Source organism: Topomyia yanbarensis, chromosome 3 (genome assembly GCF_030247195.1).
Source record: "Topomyia yanbarensis strain Yona2022 chromosome 3, ASM3024719v1, whole genome shotgun sequence".
NCBI lineage: Eukaryota > Metazoa > Arthropoda > Insecta > Diptera > Culicidae > Topomyia > Topomyia yanbarensis.
In genome coordinates this window covers 309,618,376-309,637,639 of record NC_080672.1, presented here as the reverse complement: position 1 = coordinate 309,637,639, position 19,264 = coordinate 309,618,376, and the positions used below count along the sequence as shown (strand labels likewise).

Here is a 19,264-nt window from a genome sequence, read left to right as displayed (position 1 = left end):
GCCACCCATCGTAGCACAGAGTCCCGCACCAATTAGCAGCCCTACGTCAACAACGCCAAAGGAAGGCCCTTGCTCAGGGAACCGAGCCGCCGGACGAGATCCCGGCCCTTGCTCAGGGAACAGAGCCGCCGGACGAGATCCCGGCCCTTGCTCAGGGTACAGAGCCGCCGGACGAGCTCCCGGCCCCTACTCGGGGAAATGAGTCGCCAGACGAGATCCTGGCCCAAGCTCGGGGGTATCGAGCGGTTCGTGGTTCACCTGTAAAGAACCAAGCCTCGCCGTGTGGGTTCCTAGAACCCCCGGCTGGGACTTGACTCAAGTTAAGTACCCCATCCTAATTTGTCAAACCAACAGTTCGCGTACAGATGTTCCTCCTTTACAGCACACCACTCCCGGACAGTATCTTGCAGTCGGACCCGACGCACCTCGAAAAATCATCCTGGAAGCTGTAAGAAGGCCTGTACCGACAAGACGAATCCAGATCTTCATATCCCGTTGAACGTCAGTCATCGCAAGAAGCTCGAACTTCCGCCGCTAATGCCCGTTGAATTCCTTAAAATTTCATTGGCGGCCGGAATGTTCAATACTCACCTCTAATTCTCCAATACGAACCTGAAATGAAAATGAAATTTTATGTTTTGTATATACTTGTAAATACTTACCTAGATTTAAGAATAAGTGAACTAAACTAACCCTAGAAACAAATGCAATGTAAAGATACTTACCATAAGATTCACACTTCAAACCCGTTGTGCGAGCATAAGGCAGGAATGGATTCTGCATCACAAAACCGCTGTCAATCAGCTGTACCATAAAACAGACGACGAATGTAAACAAACAACATAGAACAATAAACAGATAATTAAAAGCAATCAGTGGTGTCGGTCGCAGAAAAATCAATCGAAGTTCGTTTTTATTTCGCGATATCCCAAGTTCCCTACAAACCCGTTATACTCGCGCGCGATCTCCAGCGGAAGGTGCAGTGGATGCAGAAGAAAGTCCTGATCCAGCAGGTGAAAATAGGAGAAAAGTGTTTCGAAAAGATCCAAAAGTGAGAAGAGTAGCGAAGTGCGTGAACAGTTATGTTATAAAAATAAACAATATTCAGATTATTTCATGAACTTGTTGACTTTTCTCGGTGAAAATGAAAACTCCAAATTTTCCCATTACCACAAGTAACGTTTCGGCTTACTGCTCTTCAGCCATCGTCGGACGCCTACAAACATTTTTGGTCCCAAACAAGCGGATGGTAGATATCTGGATTTCAATTCAGAGAGTCCCTATTCGCATAAATGCAACACGGCAATTGCACTCGTAGATCGAGCAGTTAAGCTCTCCGACTGTAAAAACCGACCAGCGGCAATCGAAACAGCCAAAAAGATATTGCGAATAAACCATTACCCCTACTGGTTTGTTCGCAAAATTCTGAAAGATCGGATCCATAGACACTATGATGGCCTACAGTAGAATAAAGAGGCGACTGCTGAAATGGCACATGTAGCTGTGCCATACGTCCCGGGACTCAGTGAAAAACTAGAGAAAATTCTGAGAAAACACGACACAAAACTTGCTTTCAAGCCAAAAGATAAAATAAAAAACAGAATTTTCTCCAAACTGAAAGACCCGATCCCAACAGGGAAACAGAAGAACGTGGTGTATTCGATTCCGTGTGGAACAGGCGATGGCAAAACGTATGTAGGACAAACGGGGAGAAGGCTGGAAACGAGAGTAGCGGAACACAAGAACGAGGCGAAGAAAAAAGATGCGAGAACTGGTTTAGCCCAACACACATTACAAGAAGGACACATCTTCGATTTCGACAACACCCGGATACTGGAAAGAATCGAAAACCAGGAGAGCAGACTAACTGCAGAGATGTTTCACATCAAAATTCTCAGCGAGGAAAAAACGGTGAACCTACGAAGAGAATGTGGAACGTTCTGCACAACATACGACGGTCTGGTCACCAAGCTTCGACAGTGTTGGAATAGCGAGGAGCGCAGACAGTCGAAGAGTGATCGCCCGCCTAGCGGTGGAGAGTGAACGAGAGTGAATGGAGATGCGTGATATAAGTTTATGTGAGTCAATTGTAAATTTTGTTTAATTTGTGAATGCTAGCTTTGTAATTTTATGTGAACAAATTGATGTTAACGTTAATGCTAAATAAATGTTTGTAGGCGTCCGACGATGGCTGAAGATCAGTAAGCCGAAACGTTACGTGTGGTAATGGGAAAATTTGGAGTTTTCATTTTCACCGAGAAAAGTCAACAAGTTCATGAAATAAATATGTTGCGGTGACCATAAAATCTTATAATATTCAGATTAGTTCCCCTTAGTCACGTCTAAATTGTAGTTAATTTTTTATCTATAAAAGAACGAACACTGATTTAGTACCTATAACCTTTGGATTTGAAAGGCACATGAATCGTTGCGAATTACGTCATTTGTGATTTGCTGACGGGCGGAAAAGGTAATAACGAGCAACAAGAGCAGGTGTACATACAAGGAGTGATGGTCAAAGGAGAAGAGCAGACACACCACACTGTTGCATTTGGCCACTGTGCATTGAATTGCGCTGAATTTTACTCAAGAGGTGGTAGAATCCAGTATTTTTAGCATCTACCAGCTATCCAATCCGATCCAACTGAAAAGCAGTTAATTTCAAAAGCAATCTCAGAATCAAAGGTGCCGCATTATCAACAAAGCAACTGCTAAAATGTTAAAAATTGTTACAGAGTAAGTGGCATTCTTCGTTGATCTTGTTAACTTGTTAAGTTGTTAACTTGATTGATAAAATCATGATTTTGAACGTCTCATTTACTTCTGGATTGTTTTACGTTATTGTCGAAAAAAAGCTCGAGTACCGGTATTTATCCGGTGCTACCGGTACTGGCAGCTTTAGTACCGCGGGACCGGTTCTCTCCAGAAAGGGTTGGTACAAGGAACCCTAGCTAACACAACTTCATTATCCATTCCAAACCCTGAGTACAACAGATTTCCAGAAGTCCCGATAAGCTATTGGTCCTGGTCACCATGTTCGATTTCAGGGTAGTCTCTAACTGTTTTCAGGGTGCGTGACTCATATTTCTGTAGACATCTTAATAATAATAATAACTTGTTAGGTGTTGTTACGACTGTGGTTGTTTCAGGGGAATGTATTCGGCTGTTCAGTCATGTAAATTATAGCGAACACTAATTTTGGTAATGTCCAATCGTTTCGACCGTTGGCTCCGGTCGAAGAAGACTGAAGAAGACCGGAACCAACGGTCGAAACGATTGGACATTACCAAAATTAGTGTTTACTAAAATTTACATGACTGAACAGTCGAATAAATTCCCCTGAAATAATAACTTTAAAAAACGAGTAACAAAAGTGCTAGTGTGATAATACAGAGAACAGAACAATTTAATAAGCCTAAATGCAATTAAAAGATTTGAAAAAATAGTCTTCATGATTTTACATAATTATTCAAATCACCTTAAGCCAACAACAGTTTCGTGACTTTTTCTATACGTAAACAGTGTTGTGAGGTATATTTGTACCCCAGAACTAAAATCACTCTAATAAGCCTAATTTTTATTGAATTTATGATTAAGTTGGATAGTTTTATTTTAAAATAATTCTTAAAACAGCCTGCTATTGCCATGTGGAGCAAAAAAGTTTTTCTAACGATAACTTTAAACTTGTTTTAAAATTCATATAAATTGACAGAAAAAACTATAATTTTACTATAAAACATGATTCTAAATATCATCTTTAAACTAAATTCTTCCAAAATGTGATAATTTTCGAGTTATTTGGAATCAAAATAGTTTCGACAAAAACATTTAATTCGATTAATGAAATTATGCGCTTCTTATAAGCTATTCGCGTTTTTCAATCATGAACTATCAACAATCAAATGTCAATCGTTTTAAGCACGAAAAATAATTTTTTCTGGTGAATTTAGGTCATGGAGAGGTTATCAGTAAGAAAGCTTTCCTAGCAACAAATATTAACATATTTTAATAGTTCATACTATTTGCAGTTAAAATACTATTTTCTTACTGGATATTCTAAATAACATTTTAAATCAAAATGAACGAAATAAAAAAAAAGGAGGAATGCCGTATTTTTCGGGATGTTTTAAATTTTGTTTTACCAAAACCAATTAGTTTGTTTTGTTATGATCTTTTCATAATTTATTCGCGATTCTCCAACAAGAACAATTTCAAAATGCACATACAATTTTCTGTAACTTTCCTTTTGATATCAAGGCGGTATTAGGAATTATTAAAAAGCTACAAAAAAACAATGAATATTTGATTCACCTATAGAGTTTGAGCATTAAACCATAGAGTTAAATCATATTTTTATTTTTTTCATGTAGTTTTCAAATTTTTCCCAATATCCCCTTGATGTCAAGAGAAAAGTTACCGAAAATTTTATGTAAATTTCGAGAAATTTATTTTCGTTTTCTTTTGGACAAAAATAAGGCAAAGTTTGTTAATTTTTGGTGAGAAAATTAAAAGACGTAAGAACTTCAAAATCCAAAAAAGTGAATTTTCGTCAACTTTTTTTTTTCGAGTTTGCATCAAATCTCGACGTTTTATGCACCTTAAAGATATTTAGCATCAAAAATAAAAAATTCTATTTTTAATTTTTCCTATAGTTTATATGGGAAATTTCTATGTGGCCGCACTCTTAAACCCGTAATTCCGGAACCAGAATTCCGATCGATCCAAAATTCAATAACAGCCGATGAGATGGTTGCACCTTTCATTTGAGACTAAGTTTGGGCAAATCGGTCCAGCCATCTCCGAGAAAAATGAGTGACATTATTTGACACATACCACAGGGCATCGCAATTTTTTTTTTTTTGATTCTCAAAGCCCCCCTTCCCCTCTCATATTGTGACAAATGCCAAAGTAAGCTCAGATGCCAAATTTCACATCATTTGGACAATTCTAGACTCCCGCCCACTTCGCTTGAAATTTTTAAAATTGGTGCTATGGGAAAATATAGAGAAAAAATATGTTAAATGCTATAACTTTTGAAGTAGCAATCAGAAAATTACAATTTATACCTATTTTTAATGGAAATAACCTTAGTCTTTGAAGGAAGTTATTCTTATTTCTAGAAAAATACGGGAAGGTGGGGAACTGGGTCATTTGGCCCCAAAATCCCCTATTTTTAATAATTTTTCTGCTCCATGATGCAAATCATACATATTTTGAAGTTTTTACAATGTGAAAAAATCTCAGAAATCGAACGGAACCTTTTTGACCTTTGTTCGAATACGGGAAGTTGGGGTTATAGGACCTTTTGTCATTAATATTAAATTTTATCATTTTCTCGTGCATATATCTCTAGTACTCTTCATCAATTTTCATAAAATGTAGCTTCATGAACGCAGAAAATTCTTATGAATAGAACAAAAATAGATTCATTACCGGTAAAATTCAAAAACATCAATTTTTTGGACATTAACTCTACAAATCACATTTTTTCATTAAATGTTCTAATACCTCAACTTCCTCTATTATTCCAGGATGGAAACTTTTCTCATGCGATCCCCAAGCACATTTTACACTAAAAGGAGTAAATTAAATAAAAATTTTGTTGTTAAATGGAGTTAATATGTGCGATTTTATGATAAAAATGTGAAATCGAGACTATATGTCAAATAATTTGATGTTTCTGAATTTTACCGGTAACGAATCTATTTTTATTTTGTTCCTTAGGATTTTACACGTTTAACAAAGTACAATTTATTACAATTGAGAGAAGAATAATAGAGATATATGCACGAGAAAATGATAAAATTTAATATTGATGCCAGAAGGCCCTATAACCCCAACTTCTCATATTCAGGCAAAGGTCGAAAAGGCTCCGTTTGATTTCTGAGACCTTTTCACATTAGAAAAATTGCAAAATATGTATGATTTGCATCACAGAGCAGAAAAAATATTAAAAATAGGGGATTTTGGGGCCAAAATGACCCAGTACCTCACTTTCCCGTATTTTTGTAGAAACATATCTTCCTTCAAATACTATGGTTATTTCCTTTGAAAAGAGGTATAAATTATAATTTTCTGATTACTACTTCAAAAGTTATAGCATTTAATATAATTTTTCCATAGCACCAATTTCAAAAATTTCAAGCGAAGTGGGCGGGAGTCTAGAATTGTCCAAATGATGTGAAATTTGGCATCTGAGCTTACTTTGACATTTGTCACAATATGAGAGGGGAGGCTTTTAAGAATTCAAAAAAAAATTGCAATGCCCTAGCATACATACACACGCATACACACACATATAGACTTTTTCCGATCTCGACGAACTGAGTCGAATGGGATATGACACTCGGCCTTCCGGGCCGGAATTAGGTTGACGTTTTTCAGAGTGATTGCATAACCTTTCTATGTGAGAAAGGCAAAAAATTAATGTGAAACACGAGTATTGTGTTGGTTTTTCGATATTTTTATTTTTGAAAAAATTCGAATATCAACATGAAACATACGCTTGAGGGCACGATAGGTCAGCCGTTTGGGAGCATTACAGGTCACTACTATAATGTAAATTTGAATTATTTTGACAGGAAAATTGTATATAATTTCGTGTGAAAAACTCATAAAACGAAGTGAAATGTTCAAAATGTCGCCAGTATTCGAAGACAAAGATTAAGCCCGTACGATATTAAGCCTGTTCTAATGACCCTGCGACTTCTAGTTTTCCGATCTGTTTACTTCACATCCTTGCTCTCACTTGAGTACTACGGCTCTAATTTTCATAACTTTCCCTACCCAGTAATCTCTAGCTAATTGAATGTCGTTAAAATGTAAAAAAATAATTAATTGTGTTATTAATATTTAAATAATCTGCAGTATTCATACTCTTCAAGTAAAAGTTGATCCACTGATTTTCTAGGCGTGTACATTGTTTTATTTAACCTCGAATATAGTGACCTATCGTCTCCCCTATTTCTAAAACATCGTAAAAAGCTCCTTCGCCTTATTGAATTTAGCTTGAAAAATATTTAACTAGGCATAAAATCATTATTGGCACAACGTTGCCAGATGTATAACCTTTCCAACGAGTGCTTGTTTACCAAAATCTGTACAAAAATTTCATCGCGCGAGGTCGCCAAAAACTGACTTACTTGACCCTACTCTACTCTACTGTTAAATATTGGAGGTAGCAGCCCAAAGTCTGGATAACAAATTGTATCTAGTTAAGGAGTTGTATAGAATATATGACGAAAATTTCGAGAGAGTAGATTGTAGTGAGGTATTACATTACACGATCCTAATAACACGGTTTGGGCGCATGCCGTAATATTTGTGTACCCCACGTGAAAGAAGTTGTAAGAAAATAGTACCGTCATCGGGGGTTACTTTACGCCAAAAATAGAACGTTTTGTATATTACACTCAAGAACTACGATCACGCAACTTCAAATTTGAAATTTTATATATGGCAGAAGTACCTCCAAAGTCAGTGAAAAGAACTTTTGGTAAATCAAGATTGAACATGGGATATAAAGAACTAAACATTGGCGTAAAGTCGCCCCCACAGGGGGGCTACTTTACGCCAAAAAGTTTTTTTTTAAATCATGTTAACTTCTTGATTTATTGTTATAGATAATGATCGTCATTAATGTGTGAATTCAAATGAATGTCGTGCTCGTAAAAATAAAAAGGGTATGTTCAAGAACTGCGTACCACGCATCCAATAATCTTGTTTTGGAGAGTCAATAAGTGCTACAATTAAAAACAACAAGCCGAGAAAAACCGCTCTTCATAATATACTTTTTCATTGAGCCTTATGAATTAGACAACTTTGTTTCAGCATTTTTTTAAAAGTTTGTCAAAATTGTAGGAAGAAGTGGGCATTCAACAATTCTCCTTAAAAATGCACATACATGAATTTTAAAGTAAATCTGAGGATCTTCAGTGTCGCTTATTGATCTGCTCTCAGATTTTCAAAACTCAAAATGGCTGAATTAAAATTAAAGGCATTAACTCAAAATGACGGATTCGAAACGGCAGACTACAATCAGAAAAAATCTGCGTTTCGTCAAAAATGCAGATCTGCATTTGCAGAATACTTTATTGATCAATGAGCAGCGTTACTTAAATGGACTACTTCTTGCCACAAATAGCGTTATTTTCTTTTATTTTTCTACAGATATTTATTGCTATCCAATTTTCTATATATTGAATATAGTACACAGTAAATCAAAATAATATTCCTTTATCATATGAGATTGAATAGTGCGTAAAAACAAATAAACCGTTTTGCAGGCTAGATCCAATCCTCGTAGTGCACTAACTTCCCTTCAGCACATTTGTGGCGGTGGCATTGACGAAACGCTTCAAAAATATACTCATTCAACATTTATTGGTTTGCGTTTGTTTGGCTTACGCTCTGCGGTAATCGATTTTTTATCGTTCTCACTCTCATTCGAATAACAATAACACCGATTGTTGTTCAAAATATCAAGTTTCATCGAGCAGCGATGGTGAAAAAAAAATCATCACGAAACAGTAGACAGCAATCAATTTGCACACACGAACATTCATCATTTAAATTCCATCAAAACCCCAGCTGCAGAAGCGGAAATTTTCAAGCGAAACTAAAACACGGAATGGGCAAATGCAGCATAGCCCCAGGGGTCGCTTTCACCCACCGCCGGAACTGTATGTGCCTTCCTGTTTGCATTGCCGGCGCCCCACCGTTGTGCGCCTGAAACTCTATAATTCTATTGAAATCCTTCCGCTATGCTCGTGTTGATAGCGACGCTGCTGCGTGAATTGGTCGGACTTCTGCTGCTGAAACTACCATAGTTCCCCCTGACGAGCTGTCGTACCTAGAGTTGCGATTTAATATAGGCAAGCACCGCATGCTGTTTTACCGATTGGTTTAACAGTACCAGGTCTAGTTGGTCTGTGTCAATACGATGGTTACGGATCGCTGATGGGTTGCGTGACGAAGCTCCCTCTATCGCTCTCTGTGGTAGATATGTCCTTTATCAGACAACGGGCGTCTAGATGGTAAGATAGAGCGAATGCATCCCTTGGATCTGAGCTCGGTGTATGTACAATTTTCATCTCGAGTCAGTTCGTGACCTGGGCTGCAGCTCCGTAAGATGTAGGACACGAAGTGAGATAATGTCTGTTACAAACAGCTCACTGTTAGTATCTGCCAGACGGGCTAGAATAAATGTATAAGTGTGAACAATTGTGTAAAGCTTATGACATTCGTGTATTATTCGTAGGTCGTTCATGCAAGACAGCATACACATGCCACAAACCTTAGCCGCCACAGGCTATTTTTCGCAAAGTTTTTGTATAATTTACTTGATTTAACCGAACATATACTAATACGTCGTAGTATGAAGAAAATTTTATTGTTTTGCTAAATAATATAGAAGCTTTTGAATTGTATTGAAAAGTAATGATACAACTACTCACCAGGCTATCAATTTAGGTAAAGTTTCCAATTTTCAAACCAGAATGTCCAATTATGGTCAAAAAAAGAGTACGCCAACCTCGATTAGTGTCAGAGGCCGGTAGCATTCAAATAAAATCTACAGGTAGAAGGTTTATTTACTGTTCGTTGGCATTTTCGAATGTCATCTGTGGCGAAAAAAAAACCTGTGTATAAATATTCACGTCCAGCTCTATATGTTTCCCCCTCACCAACAAAACCAATCATGACGTTAGCTCGTGCGCAACCGAACCTATCAAACTGGACTGAACGGTCGCTACTTTTTGCACGTTGCAAATGTGACAATGCTCGACCCAACCGCTCTGAAGTGACGTCGCCACAAAAGGGCACTGGGCACACCCATTTTTGTGCGGAGCAATTATTTATTGATTCAACGGTGAAGCGAATTGCAACTGAATAGAAAATTCTACTTTGGATTTTGTCATTTCGAGTGTTTTTATGTTTAATGTTTTTGTGTTATGCAAATGAAAATTAAATTACATTTAAATTAATCTCGTTTTACAAATTTCAATTAATGTCGAAAAAGATGGTTGACAATGTAAATACATAACCAGCTTCATCATCATTATCAATGATGTATTTGAGATTCCCAGGTTTCTCTAGCTGGGGCTGCTACTATCCTAGAACGCCCTCCACACGTACATCTTCCTCATTTGCGGACAGCCGACGAGTGCGGGTTCTGCCCCGAAGTCGACGACCTCTTTCAGGTTCTCTATTAAACATAACTTTAGCTCCATCCCATTGTAATCTGCTATGTTTTAACAGCCTTTCAACGTCAGCACGTTTGTATAGCTGACACAGCTCGTGGTTCATGAGTCTTCGCCATTCTCCATTTTCTACTGTTCCGCCGAATATTGTATGCAGAATTCTTCTCTCAAACACACCGGTCACTCGAAAATATGCTTCGTCGTAGCCTCATTGCTGTACAAAGCAACAGGGAGTATCAGCGATTTGTATAGTGCAAATTTTGTGCGCGTCTGTAGGATACGGCCCTTTAGCTGACTACGTAAACCATAGAAACTACTATTTGCAGCCAGGGTTGCCAAAATTAAATCTGTATTTTTGTCCTAAAAAATCTTTTCATCTGTATTTACTCTTCGAAAAATCTGTGTCGATATCTGTATCGAATTAGTTGAGTCGTTTCGATAGATAATCAAGCAAAAGGTTGCTTGATTATCTATCGAAGATATTAATTCTTGTGGTTTAAATCAGTCAAGCAAGGATCTGTTTACATTTTCATAAGAAAACACTACAAGTCGTACTGATATTTTACATCAAGAAACTTGAACTTTACGATGTGTACAATGGAAAAATGATCTTCATTTAATGACTTTTATTGATATATAATGTTATAAACATTTAGTCGACCAATGTAGCTATCGAATTTTCGAAAAAATAAAGAATTAACAAAGTCACAGAGCATTACAATTAACGTTTCTGGAAGTAGTCTTCAGCCAGGCGTTTGCTGGGTGCTAACCTGAGTGTATTACAAACCTTTACCTTTCAGATTGAGCGACCAATCTCAAAAGTGAAGATATATTTTAATAAAGAGGGCCAAGCTGAACTGTCTCTCTGTCTTACACGCAGAAAAATAATTTTTAATGTCAAATAATATGAGGGTTGAAATAATAAATTTACCAAGTTGTTCTGTGTTCAATAAAAAATACATGTATATATAAATAAAACAATTGTTGAAATAATTCTGAAGAATTTATTGGATCAAACATGGAAAATAGTTGGACCAACAAAATTTTTTATTGATTTTATCATAACAACAATCGAAACAACATACAACTTTGTTGAATCTATGAGCTTATTTTGTTGAATAAAACTAATAAAATATTTGGATCAATGCATATCAAATGTTCAATACAAAAAAACATTTTTGTTAAATCAAATAATATTTTTTATTGTTTTAAACACAACAAAAATTTGAATCAATGCATATTGATTGATATTGAAGCAAAACCAATTTTATTGTATATAAAATATGCCTATTCTTTAATAGGAACCAAAGGCCAACTGGCATGGTGACAAATTTAGAACAAACCATTACTCATCAGTACAAATGAACCTCAAGTAAATACTTGCCATTGACTTATTGGCCTTTCTCTAAAAACAGGCTACAAAGGCATTAATTTTACGCAGTCAAATCATTCTGGAACCGCTTCGGAATCTTGAATGGATGCAGTATGGCCCAGTCAAACCCATTCCGGGATCGATTAGGAATTCTGAATGGATTCATTATGAGTTCCAGCTCAAAGGCAACAACCGATTCCGACTCAATCGTTTGTTGCATTTGAGCGAGAATCCATAAGGGATTCCAAACCTGTTCCGGAGTAGGTTTGCTTTGAATGAAATGAAATTTTATTACATGCTGCGCATACGATTCCAATCACCGTCCCTTTATGTAGTACCTTTGGCCGTGCGCGTGGTTTATTCCAGATATGCGCTATTCAGCTTTTTGCTGGTTGCTGCGTTTTAAAATGTGCACTCTACTTTGACAAGTTGTTCGTCCAGTGTCAGTTTTGACAATTCGTTAGTAATGTCAATTTTGACAAGCTACAAGTTTCACAACTCTCACCTACCCTGGACATTTATGTTCTCAATTCAAACGTTAAACGTCAAATTTGAAATTTGTTAGATTGTTTTCAATCGCCTTTTTCGTTGCTATCAATTTATTCGCGTATCTATTTATAAGCTGATCAATAAATTTATAAACATGTTCTCAGCTTTTTGAAAGCTATGTGTTAAGAGAATTAAGAAAGTCGAGATCTCATCACATACAATACGACCAGTAATAAATCAATGAAGCTCGGTTTAAAATGACCAGGAAAACCGTGAAATCTTCTAACAATACAGTACCTTAGCAATGTTCGTTAAACATCTGCGCGAATTTCGATCACAATTTGTAGCAAAAAAATGAAAAAAATAATTCTGATGATTAGCTTTCCTCAGTACAGCGATGACCCGATTAAATTATAAGACCGAATGGTCATCGTATTGTGCGCTGTTAGTGGACCGATTATTGAAGGCCATTTACGTATACATGATTTCGAATATTCTATGTTCTGTACTTGTGACGCTGGGACTACAATCAGCTAAATCCATTGTGCCGACTCGAACCGAACTAGGCTTTTTCTTCGAGGGAGAAAATAAAAAATATGATTTTACGTGCAATGTTTGAGTTGAGAATTGAAATGAACGCCTACCGCGATGTGAAAATTGAAACTGAAGGAACGGTTTGTCAAAATTGACACTGGACAGACGACTTGTCAAAGTGGGGTGCGCATTTGGGAACGCAGCCACGAACAAAAAGCTGAATAATGTAGTGCTTCAGAGTCTCGGCTTTTCCAAAAAGATTGCAGAAGGCGCACGAATACGCTGTGTCTTCCTGTTGGACCAGAGATTGTGAAGTACAGGAAACTGCCCTCTCGAACGGGTATTATTTATCTCTGGTGCGGTGACGTGTTTTCAGTTCTGCGATTGTCGTTTTTATGCCACAAAGGGTGTTTTGGTTGAGTCCTGGAATAGAAGAAGGCATCATAAAACGCACCGTGTGCATTCGACTTAATTTATTCACTAACCTTTGTGCGACGTAATGATTATTTTCAAGCTGCACTTGCGCTCTTCGAATCCGGAAAATCTGAGCACTATACGAATTCACCGAAAACTGAATTCCCTGAATTAAAAATAGCGCATTTTTCCAGCATTGACGCACGTGGAAAAAGTTTTCTTCTTCGTAGCAACTTTTATTTTTTATTTGTTTCAATTCAACAAGGACTGTTGATGTAATGCATTCAGTCCTTTTGAATCAATTAGCTGCATGCTTTTGTTAGAATCACTGATTTGTTTGGAACAAACAATAATTTTGTCGATCTTCGAAAAGCACAGATAAAAAAACTTGTAAGATTGATTCAGAGATATTTTGGTTGATCTACCCAAAAAAATAAGTTTGGTTTAATAAATTCCTTGGTTCACAATAAAGAATTTTTATCGATTAAAAATGAAGAAATAATTTATAGAATCAAACATGCACAATTCTTTTGCGTGTAGGAAGTATTACTGAAACTGAAAAAAATATTTCTAAAAATACTTTGTTACATCTTGTGATGTTACATCATTTCTCAAAAATCTGTATATCTGTACATACACGGAAAAATCTGTATATCTGTACATACAGATTCTTGGTCTGAAAATGGCTGAAAAATCTGTATAAATACAGATTATTCTGTATTTTTGGTAACCCTGTTTGCAGCCGTAACACATCTGTTTACCTCGCAGCTCACATATCACTAATACTCCAAAATATGTGAACTCGTTAGCAACCTAGTACCTCGTACCCATTGATTTCCACATCCAGATCAACACCGTTCGGACTGCCCTTTTCTCTACTATCTGCCATGTACTTTGTCTTGTCAGAATTTATAGTCAGTTCGATACAGGCAGCACCCTTTTGAAAGGCAAAAATGCCTCTTCCACTGATCTACGATCAACACCAATGATGTCGATGTCGTCTGCGAAGCCAAGCAGCATATGAAATTTCGTGATGATGGTTCAATTTCTTTGTCCATCAGATTTTCGTATCGCACTTTGCAGTGCAATGTTGAACAATAGATTAAAGAGGGCATCGCCCTGTAGCAATCCATCTAACGTCACAAACGAGTCGGATGCCTCTCTGGCTATCTTGTCGCTTGGTTTTGGCCCATCCAGCGTCATTCATGTCATTTAAATCAGTTTTGTCGGAAAACCATGTTCAAGGATCTGTAACAGTTCGATTCGTTTCACTGAATCGTTGGCCGCCATAAAGTGATGAGTCCGCAAGTTGAATTCCCGGTATTTATCCTGAATTTGTCGCTGGGTATATTATTTCTCCAAAGCCGCATTGGTAGTCCCCGACAAAGGATTCAGCCAACTGGCGCTGCTGCTAAACAGAACACGAGAAAGACTACTTTATAAGTAGCATTGATAGTTATGAATCGGTAGCTCTTACACTCGAGTTTTTGGCCCTTCTTGAAAATATGGTATATGACGCCATCTAACCAATTCAAAGGAATATCTTATTGCACCCAGATTCTCAGCGACCTTGCCATTTTTCAGCTCTCGACTAGCCTTTCGTATTTCGTCTAGTGTGGGTAGATCCACAGTAGACTGCTCAGAAATAAACCTAATTTTTGGAAAATCAATCGGCTAACCCCTGACTCGATTACAAGTCCTACCAGGACTTTCTGCTCCAATTTTGAACCTAATCTGATAATTTTAGGCACCGTACCAACATGTTCGAATTTTGAATGGGTGTTCTCGACAATTTACATGGGGAAGGCTCACTAAGTTGCATTTTCACCGCTAGATGTCATTGTAAATATCAGTTTATCATTACAAGTGGATACAAGAAAGATAATTTTACTGACTACAACTTTATCGAAGACTGTAAATCAGTTCAATTTCCATAGGAGAACTTATTAATTTTTTGATGAAGTAATGTCTGAGTAGAGGGCTAACAGCACCTGGTGGTGGTCGATTCCAACGAACTATTTTTGCGAAATAACGGTCAAGTTTAGCTGAACAGAATGCTTGAAAGAATATGAGTCATCTTTTGACTACAAACTGGTAGTTCCATATTTCACCGCATAGAGGTCACCAACACTAACTTTTAAAGGAAGGGAGATAGAATGAGAATATGTTCGCAAGAATTACTGAAAAAGATTTTTCTACAACTTTCTGGAAGACACCTAATTTCTATCTCTTTCCGTTGAAAAGTTGATATTGGCGCCATCTATGTGGTGGAATGTAGAACTAAAATGTTCTAATTAAAAGATGACTCATATCATGTATTTAAATTGTTTCAAACGTACTATTCAACTCTACCATTATTTCGCAAAAAAACTAAAGATCGAGCGATTGGACTACTGATCCACCGCCATTCGTTGATAGGCCCCATGCAAAACTGACTCAGACATAACTTCATTAAAAGTTTAATAACTTCTCCTAAAGAATTTTGATTGATTTGCACTATTCGACAAAGTGTCAGGCCATCAAAGAGCTAATGGGTTCACGAAACGGACATCGGTACCGAGAGAAATTCCACCACATTCTGTAGTCCTTCACTGACCGCAAACATGGACTGGAGAGTGTGCGAGAATTATCCCCATAGCGTCCACCAGGTGATTCGCTACCGCACCGACGAACTGAACCCCGCTACTGCACGGAGAAGGACGACCGGAAAGACAAAGTGGAAGACGAAAGCCTTCAACAAAGACCTTTCTTGAGGTATTTCGGCCGGATAGCGAGATCGAGAACGGTGATGCGGTTGATCTAACAAGAAGGATTGGGACGGCTTGTGACGTTACACTGCCGCCAAAACTGGAGCCACGCAGTAGACGGCGTCCAGCTTACTGGTTAAATGAGTCGCTCAGTATGCCGCACGCTGCACATCGCATAGCCAGAAGGGGGTTCAGAGAGGAAAGCTTGGAGAGGAGAGAGCTTCAGAGAGCTTAGGGAAGATTGGATAGTGAGAGAGAAGCACAAGGTGAAGTTCGGGAGATCAAGCTTAGCAAGCCAGTTTGCCATAAGAATCTGTGCTGAGAAGTAGACGCCAATCCCTGGGGACGCGTATCTAGTCGTGATGGCGAACATGACGCCAGCTGAAATGTGCCCTGGTACGCTAAAGATAATCGTTCGGGAAGCGAAGCACGATCCAACTACCTGTTCACCGACCCCGTATAGCTAAGCAGAAGGAGCAAACAAAGACGAGTGGCAAGTGACTAACGGTGACCTCAAAGAAGCGTCGATGCGACTTAAATCAACGAAAATTCCCGTTCCGGATGGAATGCCAAACGTGGCGTTGAGAGCTGCGATTCTAGCATATCCGGACATGTTCAGGGAGGTTGCAGAAGTGTCTAGATGAAGAATTTTTTTCCGGAATGTGGAAAGCACATAACCTGGTATTGCTGCCAGAGCCAGGGAAGTCACCGGGCGATCCAGCCTCTCATAGGACTATATGTCTGTTGGACACATTCGGAAAACTTCTGGAAAGAATTATCCTCAACAGGCTGATGAAACGCACAGAGGGTGAGTGCGGACTGTCCAAGATGCAGTTCGGATTTCGCAAAGAAATATCGACATTGAAGGTAATTCGGACAATATTCAGGAGTGCTGAGAAGGCCACTAAACAGATGCTAAAAGGAGGTCGATACTGCACTGTAAATACGATAGATGTGAAGAATCCGTTCAACTGCGCCAGCTGGAAAGTCATTGCCGCAGTGCAGAACAAAATGACAATGCCAGAGTGCAGTGCTGCTGTACGAGACGAACGAAGGGCAGAAGACAATGCGAGTCACAGCGGGCGTCCGAGAAGTAGCACGAGAGGTCTGCTATCTAGTGTTTGCGTGTGATATGGGGTTCCTGCCGGGGGCGCAGCGCTGAAAACTAAACGGAACCGCGAAAAGCTGAACGTTCCGGCTGATGGCCGTACGAGTCGCGAACGCCTACAGAACAGTATCGTCGGAGGCTGTATGCGTTATCGCCTGGATGATCGCCATCTGCATCACCCTGGCGGAGGATATCGAGTGCTACAATCAAATGAACACCAGAAACGTAAGGAAGATGGTAAGAATCGATTCAATAGCGACGTGGCCACATGAATGGAGTAATACGGAGAAAGGAAGGTGAACCTACCAGCTAATCCCAGACTAGTCGATTTGGGTCAATAGAAAGCAAGGATAGGTGAGCTTCCCCCTAAAATCGCTCCTACCGGGCCACGGCTGCTTCTGAAAGTATCCTCATCGGTTCGGGCACGCAACGTCACCATTGTGACCGGAGTGTGAGAACATTTAGGAGACACCGGAGCCTGTGGTTTTCGAATGTCCGAAGTTCGAAGCGACGTGCAGGGAACCACTTAAAACGACAGGACCGGACATCAACCCGAATAATGTAGCCTACAGAAAGACAAACGACGCAAACACTTGTCACGCGGTCAACAGAGTGATGATGCAGATCATGATCGCCCTACAGAGGAAATAGCATGATGAACAGCAAGAAACTGTTTCAGGAAAGCAATCACCGCCTGGAAATTCTATGCAGAAGTCGGCTAGATTCACCGCCGAGGATTAGGCGAGAAGACTGCAACAGACCACCGAGTATGGGTCGTCAAGAGACCAGCGAACCGGACGTCACATTCCATCCGGAATCACCGTACTGACCTCAGCATCTGGCTGATTGGTTCGGCTTCGGAAGAACTTCTCTCGCCGTGGAAGCCTCCGTCGGAGTAGGCTAGGTCCATCATCCGGGACTACACCAAGTTGTTCGCGTTCAAGTCGGAAGCTCGACGAGGAAGTAGTGAAAAATGACATAAGGGAGCCGAGTGAATCAGTAAATTAGGCAGTTTGAAGTTTGCCGCCCAGATTGTCCTCGTAGGGAAGAGCACTAATTCTCGACCCACAGCTAGCTTTTCTATTGCCATACAGAAATTGCCACGTTATGTCGATAGTCGTTATTACTTCGCCGTTGATATTGGCAGTTGCTTTCGAGATTCGAAACGCATCTTGTATCTTGACCGTTTGATTGTGTTATGGCAGTGTATGTCGAAGTCTGTTTATTGGTATTAGTCTTCTAGATGTTTTAACGGTTCCGGCGCATTGCTTCTCATATTGTGTCGGTTGGTTACTAAACCGGTGCATAAGCTTTTACTTTAATCCCAACATGTAACATAGAAGAATCAAACCAAAAGACTTTGTCTTAAATGTGGCTGACAAAATCGGGTCAAAAGCTGACAAATTCGGAGGCGAACAAACACGGGGACTAATAAAATACGATCTTCACTGTAGAACAGCGCTAATAGTTCGTTACGAAGTAGATGCACTGAGCATCCTTAAGGTGACTCGGCTACGCAGAACGCCGAACAATGGCCAAATGAAGATGATGATGTATCCACCCAGCAAACAATGTATAACAAACTGAGTCACTCAATGCGTTTGAACATATTTATAGCTAAAAATTTCCAAGAACCAAGAATCAGCTAGTTTTTGAGTGGCTCTCCAAAGCCCAAGAGCGCATGAAGACGATGATGATGCTGCAGCTGATTGAACAACGCACGATCCTTGGTGTCGCGCGTAAAATAGGTTTTTTACTTGCAACGTGTGTAAAACTCATCCTCTTAGAAATCCATGTTTTAAAATCGTCCAATGCTGGTCTTTCGTTGGACCAACGTTAAGGGACGCCCAGCAGGCGTCCATTATTGGACCTGTTTTCCTGTTTGGACGGTTATGAAACAAATTTAAGGCTTCTCAGTGCAATCTAGCTTGTTGCTTCTCTTAGGGCCGATTTCTCCATCCTCGCTTTACGCTTAACCTTCCGGAAGTCGCGCTAGTGCACTGAGTGCACGCTGCTTTGAAAATCTAGAGAAATCGTCTTAGGGCACCAGCGAATGCTCGTTTTGCGAGCCATTTTCGCGACTTCCGGATGGTTAATCCGGGTTTAGACGTACTGGTGAATCTGGTTTAAACGTTGAGTGAGGGTGAAGAAATCGGCCCTTAGAGGATTCCCAAAGTTTTGTTGTTATATACAAACCAGTAGTGCGTATTCATAAATTCAGTTGTTATTTCTGTCTGAATTTACTGAAACCAGCATTAAAATAACTGAAGTTTCACACAGAGAATTTAGTTTTATGCGTCATGATTATTAGACCAAGCATAAGTATTCCAATCAATAGAACACAATACTTTGAAATAAAATAACTTGGCGATATAACTTATTCGTCTTACATGCCTTACTC

The 19,264-nt window shown here is 39.0% G+C and overlaps 1 protein-coding gene across 2 annotated transcripts in view; it reads left to right on the top strand.

The window, feature by feature from the left end:
- Positions 1-19,264, top strand: part of LOC131692350 (protein still life, isoform SIF type 1) — a 432,447-nt gene that overhangs the window by 238,101 nt on the left and 175,082 nt on the right. The window lies entirely within an intron of this gene.